This window comes from Alligator mississippiensis, chromosome 14 (genome assembly GCF_030867095.1).
Source record: "Alligator mississippiensis isolate rAllMis1 chromosome 14, rAllMis1, whole genome shotgun sequence".
In the NCBI taxonomy this organism is placed as follows: Eukaryota; Metazoa; Chordata; order Crocodylia; family Alligatoridae; genus Alligator; species Alligator mississippiensis.
In genome coordinates this window covers 18,587,420-18,601,240 of record NC_081837.1, presented here as the reverse complement: position 1 = coordinate 18,601,240, position 13,821 = coordinate 18,587,420, and the positions used below count along the sequence as shown (strand labels likewise).

The 13,821-nt window shown below is 50.5% G+C and overlaps 1 protein-coding gene across 4 annotated transcripts in view; it reads left to right on the top strand.

Annotated features, from left to right (window-relative positions):
• The window catches only part of LOC132244830 (hereditary hemochromatosis protein homolog), a 27,547-nt gene extending 13,726 nt beyond the window's left edge, over positions 1-13,821 (top strand). For 2 of the 4 annotated variants that reach the window (XR_009456678.1, XR_009456675.1), the window contains one exon: positions 5,100-7,306. The gene's annotated coding sequence lies outside the window, so the exon portion shown is untranslated. Of the gene's footprint in view, positions 1-5,099; positions 7,307-9,413 lie in introns of those variants that run through there. The other 2 variants (XR_009456676.1, XR_009456677.1) reach the window with 2 other exon arrangements.

Below are 13,821 nucleotides of genomic sequence, written 5' to 3'. Positions count from 1 at the left end.
CTAGGTTTCTTTAAAACTGTACTAGTGATCACAGGGAAAGTTCTCAAAGGAACTCTGACCTCTACAAATTTACAAGCGTATTTATACTTCAGACAGCGAGAAAAAAACACTATGTTTTGGGAACAGTTATCAGCTTCTGGTTCGGCGGAAAGGAGGAGGTTAACATCTGCACACAGACAAAACAAGGCATGAAGGTTTCTCCTTATCTTAGAACATTTTAAAACACATAGCATCAGCATCAGCACCTTTTTTCTTCTCTTTCTCTCTCTTCTTAGTCAAGTAAGAGGCCTGGTTAAACTTATTTCCACTTTCCCCCTCTTTTGGGCCTTTTTGGCCCAACATATTAGATATTTATAGACATGAGCCTTTTAACTTCTAATTTTTCTTTCTTTTTACCTTTTCACTATTTTAACATACATATCACAAAAGTCGTCCAATTAAGGGAGAAAGCAATCATGGGCACCCCTGTCATTGTACTAGGAGGCAAGTGGGGACATACCCAACATTTAGAAACATTTAAATCCTTTGCATATGGGTAAGACAGCTGAAGAAAAGCACTTTGGTGAGCATGCCAGTGTGGGAGTGATCTTTTTGACCTGTTTTGAAGTCTAGTCTGATTTACAAAGTTTCTTTTAGCTACTGAGTCTTTAAGTTCATATAAGATGATCCAAAAGGAAAGACTGAGAAGTACCCAAGTCACGACTAACCAACCCCACCTCGGGAACCAGGAACTAGGCAGAGGCCTTTTTCCTTTCCCGAAAGGCATAGTGGTGTCATTGGGGTACATTTTCTTCATTCTGTAGTGGTAAATCCTCTTCTCTCTGTAGTGGCAATCCTCTTCACCAGTAGGCGCTTGGCTCACTACTGGTCTTGAGCTCTCCTGTTGGCAGGCGCTAGGCTCACTACCGGTCTGTGGAGGCTGATTACAAGGTTGATATGGAGGAGACTCTAAGTCTAGCAGGGCTGATGTTTTCTTAGTGTGTGAAGCATGGATCCACAGTTGGAGTCCTTGACACTTAATTGCAGTGTTGGCTGTCAGGAGTCCCTGGAATGGGCCTTTCCAGCGGGGTTCCACCGATGACTTCAGTTGATGGACTTTTACATGGACCCAGTCAGCAGGCAGGATGGAATGGCAGGGCTCATCTGCTTCCTTGGGGACAGTTGCTTGTACCTGTGAATGAAAAGCCTTAACACACTTCATTAGTGCCGTACAGTAGTCTAGAATAATATCATCAAGTAAATGTATATTGCAAAAGTGGGAGGCAACAGGTGGTGAGGCAGGGAGTCTCATGGGTCTTCCCATCAGGATTTCATGTGGGCTAAGTTTGGTGTTTCGATTGACAGTAGATCTCATACTCATAAGGGCTATGGGAAGTGCATCTGGCCATTTCAAGTGAGTCTGAGCACAAATTTTGGCCAGTTAATTTTTTTAAATGCCATTTTGGCGTTCCACTTGGCCCGAGGCCTGTGGATGGTACGGGCAATGAAAGTTCTGCTGGATTTGCAGGACTTTGCAGACTTCTTTCATTATCTGCCCAGTAAAATGAGTTCCTCTATCGGAGTTTATGGATAAAGGAATACCAAACCTTGGAATAAAGTCTTTGAGCAACTTTTTGCTCACAGTGATGGTATCAGCTTTTGCACATGGGTAGGCTTCTACCCATCCAGAGAACATACATACAATAACAAGACCATATTCATAAGAACAACATTGCTGCATTTGAATAAAATCTATTTGTAAATTTACAAATGGCCCCGAAGGTGGGGGATGTGCTGCTTTTTTGTTTTTACAGGTTTTCCCTAATTTGGGGCTTGACAAACAGGGCAGGTATAACAGTATTGTTGAGCCACAGATGAACAAGTTGGAGCAAACCAATCAAGCTTAACAGCTTCTATCATCCCCCCTTTGCTCACGTGTGCTATGCCGTGGTGTATGCGAGCAAGATAGGGAAGAAGGACCGCTGGGGCAACCAGGCGGCCGTCCGGGCAGCGCCACAAATGGTCAGGGTGTAACAAACACCCAGCCAGTCTCCACGTATATTTTTCTGGTTCTGGAGCCTGATCTTGGAGGAGGGCAATGTCATGAAGACTTGCCAATGGAGACTGGTTAATTGAGATAGACAAAAACACAGGTGTAGCCTGAGGAGTGGAAATAGCCACAGCTTTGGCAGCGGAGTCTGCCAGAGCATTTTTACATGTAACATTATCATAAGGTTTGTGGTGAGCTTGGCATTTAATAATAGCAACAGCAGAAGGTAACTGTAAAGCATTTAACAAGGCATTTACATATGGCCCATTACTAATTTTGGCACTTCTTGACATGAGGAAGCCTCGTTGCTTCCAAAGTTGACCATAATCATGTACAATACCAAAGGCATAGCGAGAATCAGTGTCAATATTAACAGAGGTACCAGAGGCTAGGGTGCAAGTCCTGGTAAGGGCCACAAGCTCAGCAACTTGAGCTGAATATACATTGGGCAAGTGATGGCTTTCTATAACATCACATTGGGAACATACTGCATATGCTGCAACAAGAGAACCTTTTGAGTTTCTTTGATGTGACCCATCAACATAAAATACTAGATTTGGGTTTTGCAAGGGGCATTGTTAGGTGGGCAGTAACAACAATACAATCGTGGGGTTCACCATCTAAAGGAGTAGGCAACAGGGAGGCAGGGTTTAAAACAGGGCATCTAGTGAAAGTAATATATTTCCAGCAGAAAAAGCAAAATGTCATACTTAGTCAATCTAGCATTTGAAAGGTGTTGAGTTTTAGTTTTTAGTAAAAGAGCTGCTACAGCATGTGGGATAGGAACAGTAAGGGGAGAACCTAATACAAGGGTACAGAACAGTTCAACAGTAATAGCAGCTACAGCACGAAGACATGGAGGAAGTCTGGCTGCAACTGGGTCAAGAGCAGAGCTATAATAAGCAATGGGACGGTGCTTGTCTCCATGTGCACAGCAAGTGCAAATCCGTCTTTTTCATGACAAAAAAGAATAAATGGTTTGGTATAATCAGGAAGGCCTGGGGGATGAGCTTGCGACAGAGCTTGTTTAATAGAGGCAAAAGCGGCTTCGGCTTTTGAAGTCCAGGGCAAAGGCTCAGAGGTATTAACAAGAGTCAGGTTTTGCAGTGGCTTGACTATAGAGGCATAGCAGAAATATCATGACCCAAATAGTGGACACGAGGGAGACAAAGTTGTAGCTTTTCTTTAGATGCTTTATGGCCTTTTAGGCCAAGAGAGGTGAGAAGAGTTAAAGAATCAGCTTTACAGGCTTTAAGGGAGGTAGATGCTAACAGCAGATCATCAACGTACTGCACAAGCACAGAATTGTCTTTAAATATTATGTATTCTAAATCCTTCTTCAGAATTTGAGGAAAAAGACAAGGGGATTCAGTCTAGCCTTGGGGCAATCGAGTTCAGGTACACTGAAGTCTCTTCTAGGTAAATGCAAAGAGAAACCGGCTATCAGGATGTATAGGGATAGAGAAAAATGCAGAACACAAGTCAACAACAGTAAAATAACAGGCATTAAGATGAATACAGGACAAGACAGCGGCTGGATTTGGCACAACAGGAAAAGTAGGTAAAACTGCAGAATTTACTGCACGGAGGTCTTGTACAAAGCAATAGGTATTCTTTCCAGGTTTCTTTCCAGGAAGAATAGCTGTATTACAAGGACTCTTAGTCAAGACAATGAATGATACCTTGCTTCAAAAGAGCTGTTATAACAGGACGTATCCCTTCTTCGGCTTCTGGGCATAAAGTGTATTGAGCAACTTTAGGTAATGGCTTAGCTGGGTTTAATCTAATTTTTACAGGCTGGGCAGTATGAATTTGCCCTACTTCATTAGCATGTTGGGACCAGAGAAACGGAGGGACAGCCTTTATGATTTCCTCTTGTAACAGAAAGATTAGGGGACTCAGGCTCAGGAGGTGAGCTAGCTAGCTAGGGTAGCAAGTACAGCCATTTCATTAACACAGGGAACATCCACATAAACACCATGAGGAGAACAATAAATAGTACAGCTGAGTTGACAAAGCAAATCTCTGCCTAACAAATTAACAGGAGAACAAGGACTGAGGAGAAAAGCATGTTGATCAGAAACAGGGCCGAGAGAAACATGTAAGCGTTGGGAAACAGGATGAGAAACTATCTGATTTGAAATTCCTACAGAGTTTACAACAGCAGAGGAGAGGGGGGGAGGGAAAATTTGTCACACAACCCTGATCTCCTCCAGTCTAAGAGTTTCCACCTTGCACCCTTGCTTTCGAAGAGCACACAGTCTGGTGTCCTGGGGGCAGCTGCACAAGGTTTCCACTCCTAGCTTCAGAAAGACCTCATAGTTCTTTGCAGAACTGAACTCAATGCACACGGGGAAATGAAATACATTCACTGACCACAGCAACACAGTTTCTTTACTCTTTTCTTTAACCTTCATTCACAGTTCCTACTTACATAGTGGGTCTGACAATTCTGGCAGCAAAAGGGTCGGATACGGTAAGCCTCAAGCGGCGAACAGGAAGACACACAGGCAGTCTCTCACTGAAAAGCCCCAGTAGAGATTTCAAACGGTCTCTTACCTTAGTTTGGCTAGCCGGGGCATCGGTGAGGAGATGGTCTGTATCTCAACCGATCACTCCGGGCGTCTCTATCCGAGTCACGGCACCAAATTGTGGAAGAAATCAAACTTCGCGTTGTGGTTGTATTAGAATTGGCAGAGTCATCTAGGTTTATTTAAAACTATACAAGTGATCACAGGGAGGGTTCTCAAAGGAACTCTGACCTCTACAAATTTACAAGCGTATTTATACTTTAGACAGCGAGAAAAGATGCAGGGTTCAGACAAAGCAACCTGGGGAGAAACAGAAAGGTGTTGATCATTCGTTTGTCGCACGTAAGCAGTTTACTTATTTAGAAAAAAACACTATGTTTTGGGAACAGTTCTCAGCTTCTGGTTCGGCGGAAAGGAGGAGGTTAACATCTGCACACAGACAAAACAAGGCATGAAGGTTTTTCCTTATCTTAGAACATCTAAAAACACATGGCATCAGCATCAGCACCTTTTTCTCTTCTCTTTCTCTCTCTTCTTAGTCAAGCAAGAGGCCTGGTGAAACTTATTTCCACACTGGGAACGTTTCAGGATCGTGGAGCCAGAAGTTGCTAGTACTCGGCTCACCAGTGGGCTCTAGCCTTTACCGCTATCCCATTATGGTCCTTGTTCTTCACATGCAATCTCACCACACGTCCACTCTTAGTTGGCGTGGTGGCATCAGGTTCCTCTGGGCAACAGGTGGATTGTCTGCAATGTGATGAAACTCTTGCTCATGGTGGTCTGGTTCATCTTCTGAAGTTTGCTCTGCTGCCATTTCTTGAGGTACACCAACTTGTCGTGCTGGGACTGACGAGCAATCCTATCCTAAGTGTCTTCTGTTCCTCCTGATTACCGCTGGGGGCTGTCGCACGGTTCATCCCTTTTTGCCGTGATGGATGCTGGTGTCCAACTTGTACTTGTTTGCATCCCTACTTCTCCCCGTGTGGTAGAGGCAGCAGGAAACCAGCTGGGCAGTCTTAGCGCTCCTTCTGGTTCCTTTGAAGGTCCCGCAAGTAGTGGGAGGCGATCGACGGTCGTCTGGGTGTCAGCATCCCCGCTGTAGCAGGGAGGGGACTGCGGAGGAGTCTCCCCATCAGAAGCTGCGCTGGACCTTACTCAAGACCGGAAATGGGCATGTTGCTCAGATTGATTAAAGTAGATCAGAGCCATCCTGCAATGTCGTCTTAAGAGTTGATTTGATGGTCTGCACTGTGCGGTCAGCCTGGCCATTGGATTGTGGGTACCCGGGGCTAGAATGGGTGATGGTTATGCCCCAGTCGGTTGCAAATTGTTTCATCGTGTGACTTGCAAATGGCACGTGATCACAGACAATTTCTCTAGGTATGAAATGGTGAGCAAACACAGACTTTGTTTTGCCTACTATCATGCCAGCTGTTTTGTCTGGCAGGTGCAAAACTTCAGGGTACTTGGAGTAATAGTTGACTAGGATCAAATGAGACTGTCCCTGTTGGTCAAAAATGTCTGCTGTCAGTTTTAGCCAAGGCAGGTCTGGGATCTCATGTGAGATCGTGGGCTCTTTCTGATTCCTGGGTTGGAGCTCTTGAGAAGGTGCACAATTCGCAATCCATCATTCGATGTGGGCATTCGTTTTAGGCTCACTTTTCGTCTTGAGGGCGGGCTTCAACTCACCTGAGGTTGCATAGGGAATTTTTCTACAACCATGCACAACTGGTGGTACCGCTGAGTCGACATCGGTGTGGTGGGTACCAGGAAACTGGCCCAAACCTTCAAAAACGTCCAGGTATATTTTGAGACGGTCCGCCTTGGTTGCAGGTGCTGTCCGAGCCATTCCATGGACATGTCGGAGAAGGTCTAAGGTGGTGCATGCCACCCTACCACATATTGGTGGGTCACTATTGTTTGTTATATAAAAAGTTAAATCACGTTCATTAGCACCAGATTTGCAGTGTGCAAGGATTGCACTTTTTGGTTGGATGTGTGCACTGCTGAAGGCAATCAATGTAACATGAGCTGGAGTCTTCCGCACTTTCCCTTTCAAAGGCTTTGCTACATCTGCTGGGATAATGTTTGCTTCTGCTCCAGGATCTCACTTCAAAGCGACTGGCAAGCCAGCGATCACGACTGTGCTATACCAGGCATTCTGGCTAGGAAAGGTCTGTGAAAGCCGCCTTGCAGCCATTGGGACCATATATAGGGCACTGGCTCCTTTTGCAGATTTTGGACCCTCTGCCTTTGATTTGCACATTTTTGCAAAGTGGTTCACTCCCAAGCATTTGTAACAACTTTCTCCAAAAGCTGGGCAGGACCCAGGCTTGTGTGTGCTTCCACACCTTCTGCAGGCTCTGCCTTTGTTTGCTTCATTGCTCACCTGTGGAGCAAGCTTCGCTGGTGGCTTGCTTTGCTTTTGCAAAGTGCTCTGGCAGCTTGGCTTTTGCTCCCCTGTATGCACGCTTGCTTCTGCAGACATAACTCGGGCCTGAGCACTTGTGAGAGCCTTTGCTCTGCAGTTATCCACAGGCTGCGCTAGGGTGAGGGAGGGATTTAGCTGAAGCTTTTCTTTCAGGTTGCAGGCAGTTATAATGAAGACAATTTTGTCCTGCAGCACAACATCCTCAGCAAGTGCAAATTCACAATGCTGTGCTCTGCTTCTGAGCTCCCTTACACAATCACCTATGCCTGCAGCTTCACATTGTAGCTAAGCTGCCAGAACTGCTACCTTTCAAAGACAGGGTTTTTCCTGGGTTTGCAGTACTTTTTGAATTCTGCAAACACCTCAGGAAGGGTTTTGACACCCCTTGCATGTTGGTGTCAACTTCTAGGGCTTTATCCCCAGTGCAGTGAAGCATGACTGCAATTTTATAATCCTCTGCCTCTTCCGCAGCCTTTGTGACTGCAAGGTGTAATCGAAGCCTCTGTTCCCATCTCCTCCAATCTGCCCAAGATTTCCAGTGAAGGAGGATGCTGGTGGAAGTTTGAAATGCTCCATTTTTTTCTTGGAATGAACGCTGCAACCCCCTTAATCAGGATGCCGGTGACTCGACCGAGAGACGGGTCACTTGTGACACTGTACAGTGTTTGCTGTATGCCACCGGATCCCAGGGACGGGGGACTCGCTCAGACCTCCGCGCCTTTGGGGCCCCATCCTCCAGTCACCATTCAGCAGAGACCAGTGGAGTGGTAGACAGCTTTATCTTGATTAGGAACAGGATTCATCAACTCACATGCTCACATCGTGCAGGGAGAACTACAACTCCCCACCACCAGAAACCGCACCTGATATATATCACAGGGAGAGACTGGGTGTCCCGCTATTGGCCCCTTGAAGGTACATATCCTATACCACAAACAATGCTCGCATCCAAAGGGGTGTGATGGTGAAGCCTAAAGAGCTTGCCCAGGCTTCCCCAGCAGAGCCGGGAAGGCCTGGCCAGGGACAGAGGAGTGCACATGCCCTCTCATCTGTCCTGGCCTCCCCTGGCACACTCCCTCTATGCTAATCACAATTTGATCCTGCTCAAGGACCTGCCCTTGGGTGCTGGGGACCACGGCCCCAGGAGCTGAGCTTCCATGCTGGGCTCTGGGCTCCCTTCCTGCAGCACCATGACCGCCCTGGTTGTCCTGGCCCTGCTCCCCCACGAGCGCTTGGGGCAGGGCTTGGGCTGGCAGCAGGGCTAGAGTCAGGGCCCTGGTGCCCAGAGCCAGGTTGGGGCAGGTGAGGGGGGCTCCTGGAGGCTGTGGGGAGAGATGTGCATCCCACGGACAACCCCCTGCTCCCCACAAGCAGTCCAACCCCAGCCCTGACCCTCCAGCCTCAGCTCAGGCCACCCCAGCCCTCTGGGCCACCTCTAGCCCCAGCTCCTTCTCCCACGGCCCAGCCCCTGCAGCTTCCCTGCCACCAGCACCCGCGGCCACAGGCTCTTTCCTGGGCCTGTCTCCAGGAGCGGGAGGTGCTGGACTGTGAGGGGACCTTGTGAAGGTCAAGTGAAGCAAACAAAAAATCACTTCAGATTCAGATGATTTGGGGGACAGTGATTCAATTTGGTGATTTGACTCATTGTCCTGAATTAATTCAGCCAGCCCCAGGTCCCAACTCTGAAAAAAATGAAGAAAAGCCCCCAGTTCACCAAGTACTGCCAGGTAGGGGGGTGGATCCCCGCTGCCCCCTGCTGAATGGGGGGCTCTGCCATGAGCCCCCGAACCCGCATGCCACTGCAGAAGCTGGTGAGTGGGGGGCTTTATTTTTTTCTTTAAACTGGGAACTGGGGCCAGGTTGGGCAGCCATGGTTCAGGGTGCGGGGTGGGGCTGGGGCATCGGGCATGGGTCAGGGGCCACTCAGGGTGGCTGGGGGAGCAGGCAGGGGATGCGGCCTGGTGGGGTACCCCAATCGGTCCCTTTCCCCCTCCTCCAGCACCTCCTGCCCCTACCCACTACTTTCATAGTTTCATAGTCCCTTCCGAGCCTGGAAATCTGTGAAATCTATGACCAGCCTGAGGTCAGACTGGCAGAAAGGGGCACAGCTATAGATTGCACACTTGCTCCCTGCGGCCCGGTCCACTCTGCCTTATCTGCTCTACCAGCTCTCCAGGGGCTGGACCACCCTCCACCTCCAACAACAGCCAGCAGGGAGGGGAAGGCAGTGGGGAAGAGGGGAGGGGATGAGAGCAGGAAGGGGAGCGGGGTGACCGGTGGCTCTGTCTCTCTGCGACCACCACTGCGGCTGTAACCACTGCCACAACCACTGCCACAAGCGCAGGCCAGGCTCCTGGGAAGGGACTAGAGGGGGGTCACAGGTATAAATGCTTCACACCTGTAATCTCATCAAATACTACAGGGCTGCGGTGAAGGGGCGATTGAACATCTCCAGAGATGACTCCAGCAACACCTTGTACCTGCAGAAGAACAATCTGAGAGCTGAGGACAGGGCCGGGTATCACGGTGTGAAGCCCACAGTGATCAGAAGCCTGCTGTGCCCAATACAAAAACTTCTGAGCAAATCTCTTGTCAGCTCATGCCCAGGAGCGAGAAGCAGCCACAGCCTGAACAAACAGCTGAAGCGGAGCTGGACACACACCCCAGGCACATTTCTCCCTCTGGGCTCCAGCCCCTGCAATGGGCACCAAAAATAATGCACAGTGGGAAACACAGAGCACCTGGTCCCTGCCCAGCTGGGCAGCAGGGACCTGGCCAGAGCACCCACCCAGCTCCTTGCAGCAGCCGGCTCAGATGCAGCCAGCCGGGAGACGCCAGGATCTGGGGAATTGCCCCAGCGCCTCACACAGCCAGGGCCAGCCTGCTTGCACCGTCCCCAGGCAGGCTGGATGGGACTTCTCCAGCACTCACACCCTGGGAAACACCCCCAAGCTGTGGCACAGGGAGGGGCAGTGCTGGGCTGCAGCCTTTGGCTGGTGGGTGCTTGTAGTCAGACCAGGACAGTCCCACATCCCAACAGCTGGGGCCAAGTGTGACCGGGGAGGACAGGATGTGAGAGAAGACACTGGCCGTGCTTGAAGTGGGTGCTCCAGGGAGTCTCAGTGACTCTGTCCTGCAAAACCCACCATGCAGGCCTGGGCACCGGGCACCCAGTTCCCTCAGCCACCTCAGGCTCAGCCGCTCAGCCAATACTGGGTAATGCAGCCTGTGCGCACCTGCAGCCCCTGCCTGGGGCAGAGCCCTGTGCCTCAGCTGTGTGCCCCCTCCCTTCATGGGGAGCAGGGCAGAGAACAGCCCTAGCCTGGCCCAGAGCATCAAGGACCCAGCGGGGCTGTGGGCAGTCAGGGCTTGGTGCTGCAGGGGGATGGATCCAGGAGTCAGGAGCAAGCCACAGCAGGAAGCAAGGGGGTAGAGAGCAGTCAGAAGATCCAGGGTTGTCACCTGGATCCAGACAGAGGAGTCTGTCCTGCTATCCAACCCATGCTCCCACAGGAAACAAGGTCCAGCTGGGCACACTGAGGAAGGCAAAGCCAGGTCCTCCCAGACCCTTCTGGTCCATTATGGGGGATGTCAGTGAGTGGGGGTGGGGGGTGTCTGGCATTTTTGGCTAGTTGGTGGTACCCCACGACCCCCCTCCCTGAGAACTCACTGTCTCCTGCTCTGACATGACCAAGCCCATGGGCCATATCTCCATGCCACACAGCAGCAGGGCTAGTCATGAGTATGCCTGCAGAGACCAACCCAGGGACTGCTGGGAGGAGCTGCAAGAGACCCCACCAGAACAAGAGGATGCTGATAGGACTGGACCCTGTCCCAGCCTCCTGTGGCTTGCACACACAGAGGGCAGGATGGGGCTCCCCAGCCCTGGGCTGTCCCCATCATGCAGCACTCAAGGGCAGCTGGGCCATGACCCATACCCTGCAGGCAGAGGGGAAAGGTCCTGGGGAAGCCTGAACTACTCCAGTAGGCCAACAGACACCCAGGGGCTGGGGCTTTATGCAGCTGTGTAGGACTAGGCTTCAAGGGGTTAACCACCCTGAGCCACTCAGGTTTTCGACCGTGAGGCAAAATACTTAGGCACCCAGGGTTTGGTGCCCTCCTCCAGCTTGGCATCTGTGCATGGCAGGATGTATCCCTGATGGACCTCACCCTTCTCCTATCCCAGAGACCAGACGAGTGCACATCCACATCCTGTGATACAGTCGGACACACCAGATCCATGCATGCAGCCTCCCCCCCCCCCCGCACACACACAGGCACCAGAGGGCAAAGACACCCAGCAGATGTGCATGGGCAGAAATAAGCACAAAGCAACTATGAAGGACCAACTGCTCTCTTAGGAAAGGGAGGATTTTTATGCTCTGCTTTTTCATCATTTCCCTCATTTGCCTCGTTCAAATGATAGCCAGTTTCCCAGACATGAAGCAAATTCACAGCATTTATCCTTCACACCCTGGGATACCTTCCATATAAAATAAAAAGCATCCAGTTTCATTAGGTTTCTGTATTCTAGTGGTATTGATCCCTCAGCTGCTATGAAACAAGTTGTCACTTCTACCAAAAGTCAGGAACCCTCTGAATAAAATAAGGCACCCCCAAGCCTCTGGGGCTCATTCGACATTTAAGTAGCATGGATCCATCCTTCACTGAGAAACTGGAATTTTCCCTGGGAGATTTTTCCCTGGCAGGACTCTGGGATATTTCCCTGGGAGAGAGGGGAAGTCCCAGATCATGGGAGGTTTTGCCTTGATAATATCCAGCCGGAGACAAAATCTGTAACTCCTCTAGATTTTTATTGTTTGGCTCTTGGTTTTCTGTGCCATTAGTCTGGTACAATAACAAAGCCAACTCCCCATTTCCAGGTTTCCCTTTGGCTCTCAAAACCCCTTTAGTCAACAGCCAAACCTACCTTGTGTGAGATCTGTGAAAGGCCCTTATAAAAAGAGCACATGCAAATGTTGTTCCCCAATTTCCTGCTTAACGCAGGCAAGGTTCCTCCTTAAACACCAGCCCTGGCTCTGTGCACCTCAGTGTCTCCCCAGAGCTGCCGCCTCCTGTCTGCTGGGGACACCGGGCACCAGCCACAAGGACCATGACGCCAGCGCTGGCTTTGCTCATCCTTCTGGCAGCTCCACCAGGTAAGTGCCTCCTGTCTTGTGGGATAGAGGGATACAGAGGCAGGATGAGAGGGAGACTTGTAGAAGATTGTTCATTTGCTAATGCTGCATTTTTCTCCATTAGGTATCCTGGCCCAGATCACGCTGAAGGAGTCTGGCCCTGGGGTGGTGAAGCCCGGAGAGACCCTCAGCCTGACCTGCACCGTGTCTGGATTCTCTCTCACTAGCTATTATGTGCACTGGGCTCGACAGGCAGCAGGGAAAGGGCTGGAGTGGGTCGGAGCTATCTGGGCTGGTGGAAGCCCCTACTTTAACAGCGCTCTCCAAAGCCGCCTCACCATCAGCAGAGACACGTCCAGCAGCCAAGTTTACTTGCGCCTGACCGGGGTCCAACCTGCAGACACGGCCCAGTATTACTGTGCCAGATGCACAGTGAATGAAAATGCATGAGAGCCTGCACAAAAACCAGCCCTGCAGGACCTGCCCGCCCGTGTGAGCAGCAGAGGCAGCAGCTGCCAGGCCCAGGCGCTGCTCCCTGCTGGGTCGGACACATCAGGCCTGTTAGATCACTTGAACCAGCCAGGGATTCAAGCCAGGGAAGGAGGCTCAAAAGTGACAGTGGGTCGGAATCTGATATTTAGCATAGCAATCTTACCTTTCAGAGGTTGGTTTGAATCCTATGCTTGAGATTCCACTGTTTTGATTGGTGGAGCCCTTCCACCAATTAGGAGGCAGCAAGAGAAAGACCCTCACACCCCTTTCCTGAAGGGAGGGGGAGAAGAGCTTCTCAGGACCTGACTGAACACTGAAAACTGTCAGGTTTGGGGGACTTTAGGGGCAGAGCCCTGGGGCGTATAAAAGGAGCTGCGCCACAAGGGGCAGATGCAGAGAAAAGTGGGGTTTAGAAGAGCTGAGGAGAGCTGCTCAGCAGGGCAAAGCAGTAGCCCAGGAAGAGCCCCTGCAGACCTCTGTCGGTGGGGAGCATGGCACAGCTCCAGCGGTTAGGCTCTCGGTGCACAGCCCAGCGCATGGTGTCCAGACCCTGGGAGCTGCATGAGGCGGCTTGGGTCTGCAACCTCTGGTGTGCGGCCAGACACAGTGCACAGGCTGTTGCACGGAGCAGGACCTTAGAAGCCTCTGGGGTGGCTCAGGTCCTCAACCCCGAGAATGAGGCTGGGAGCTCAGTGCTTGAGGCACTACATGGAGGGTGAGAGACCCTGGTCGCCGCTTGAGGCGTCTTGGGTCTACAGCTGCTAACATGGGCAGCAGCTCAGTGCAAACAATGCAGCCCAGAGGGTCCGGGAACAGACCAAGCCCTGGTGCTACACAAGGATATCCAAGCCGCCAACCCCTAGCATAAAGCCAAGTGCCCACTACACACAGCGGTGCACGTGGCCCTAAGCCAGGATAGCAGCAGGAGAGTCAGGCAGCAGAAAAACCCATCAGGGACAGAGCTTGACCTGGAGAACAAGAGGCAATTCTCCGGGACTGTGGAATAGTAAGTGAACCTGGAGAGAGGGTCCCCATGGGGAAGCCCCTCACCCCTCAAACTGGGTGAGATATATACATACACACACACACACACACATATATAGGGTTTATTGTTTTGTCAACTTGTACATAGATTATATATATATGATCTTACCCTTTAATGGTTTTGTTGTGATAATAAATCTGTATATAGTTAAGTAA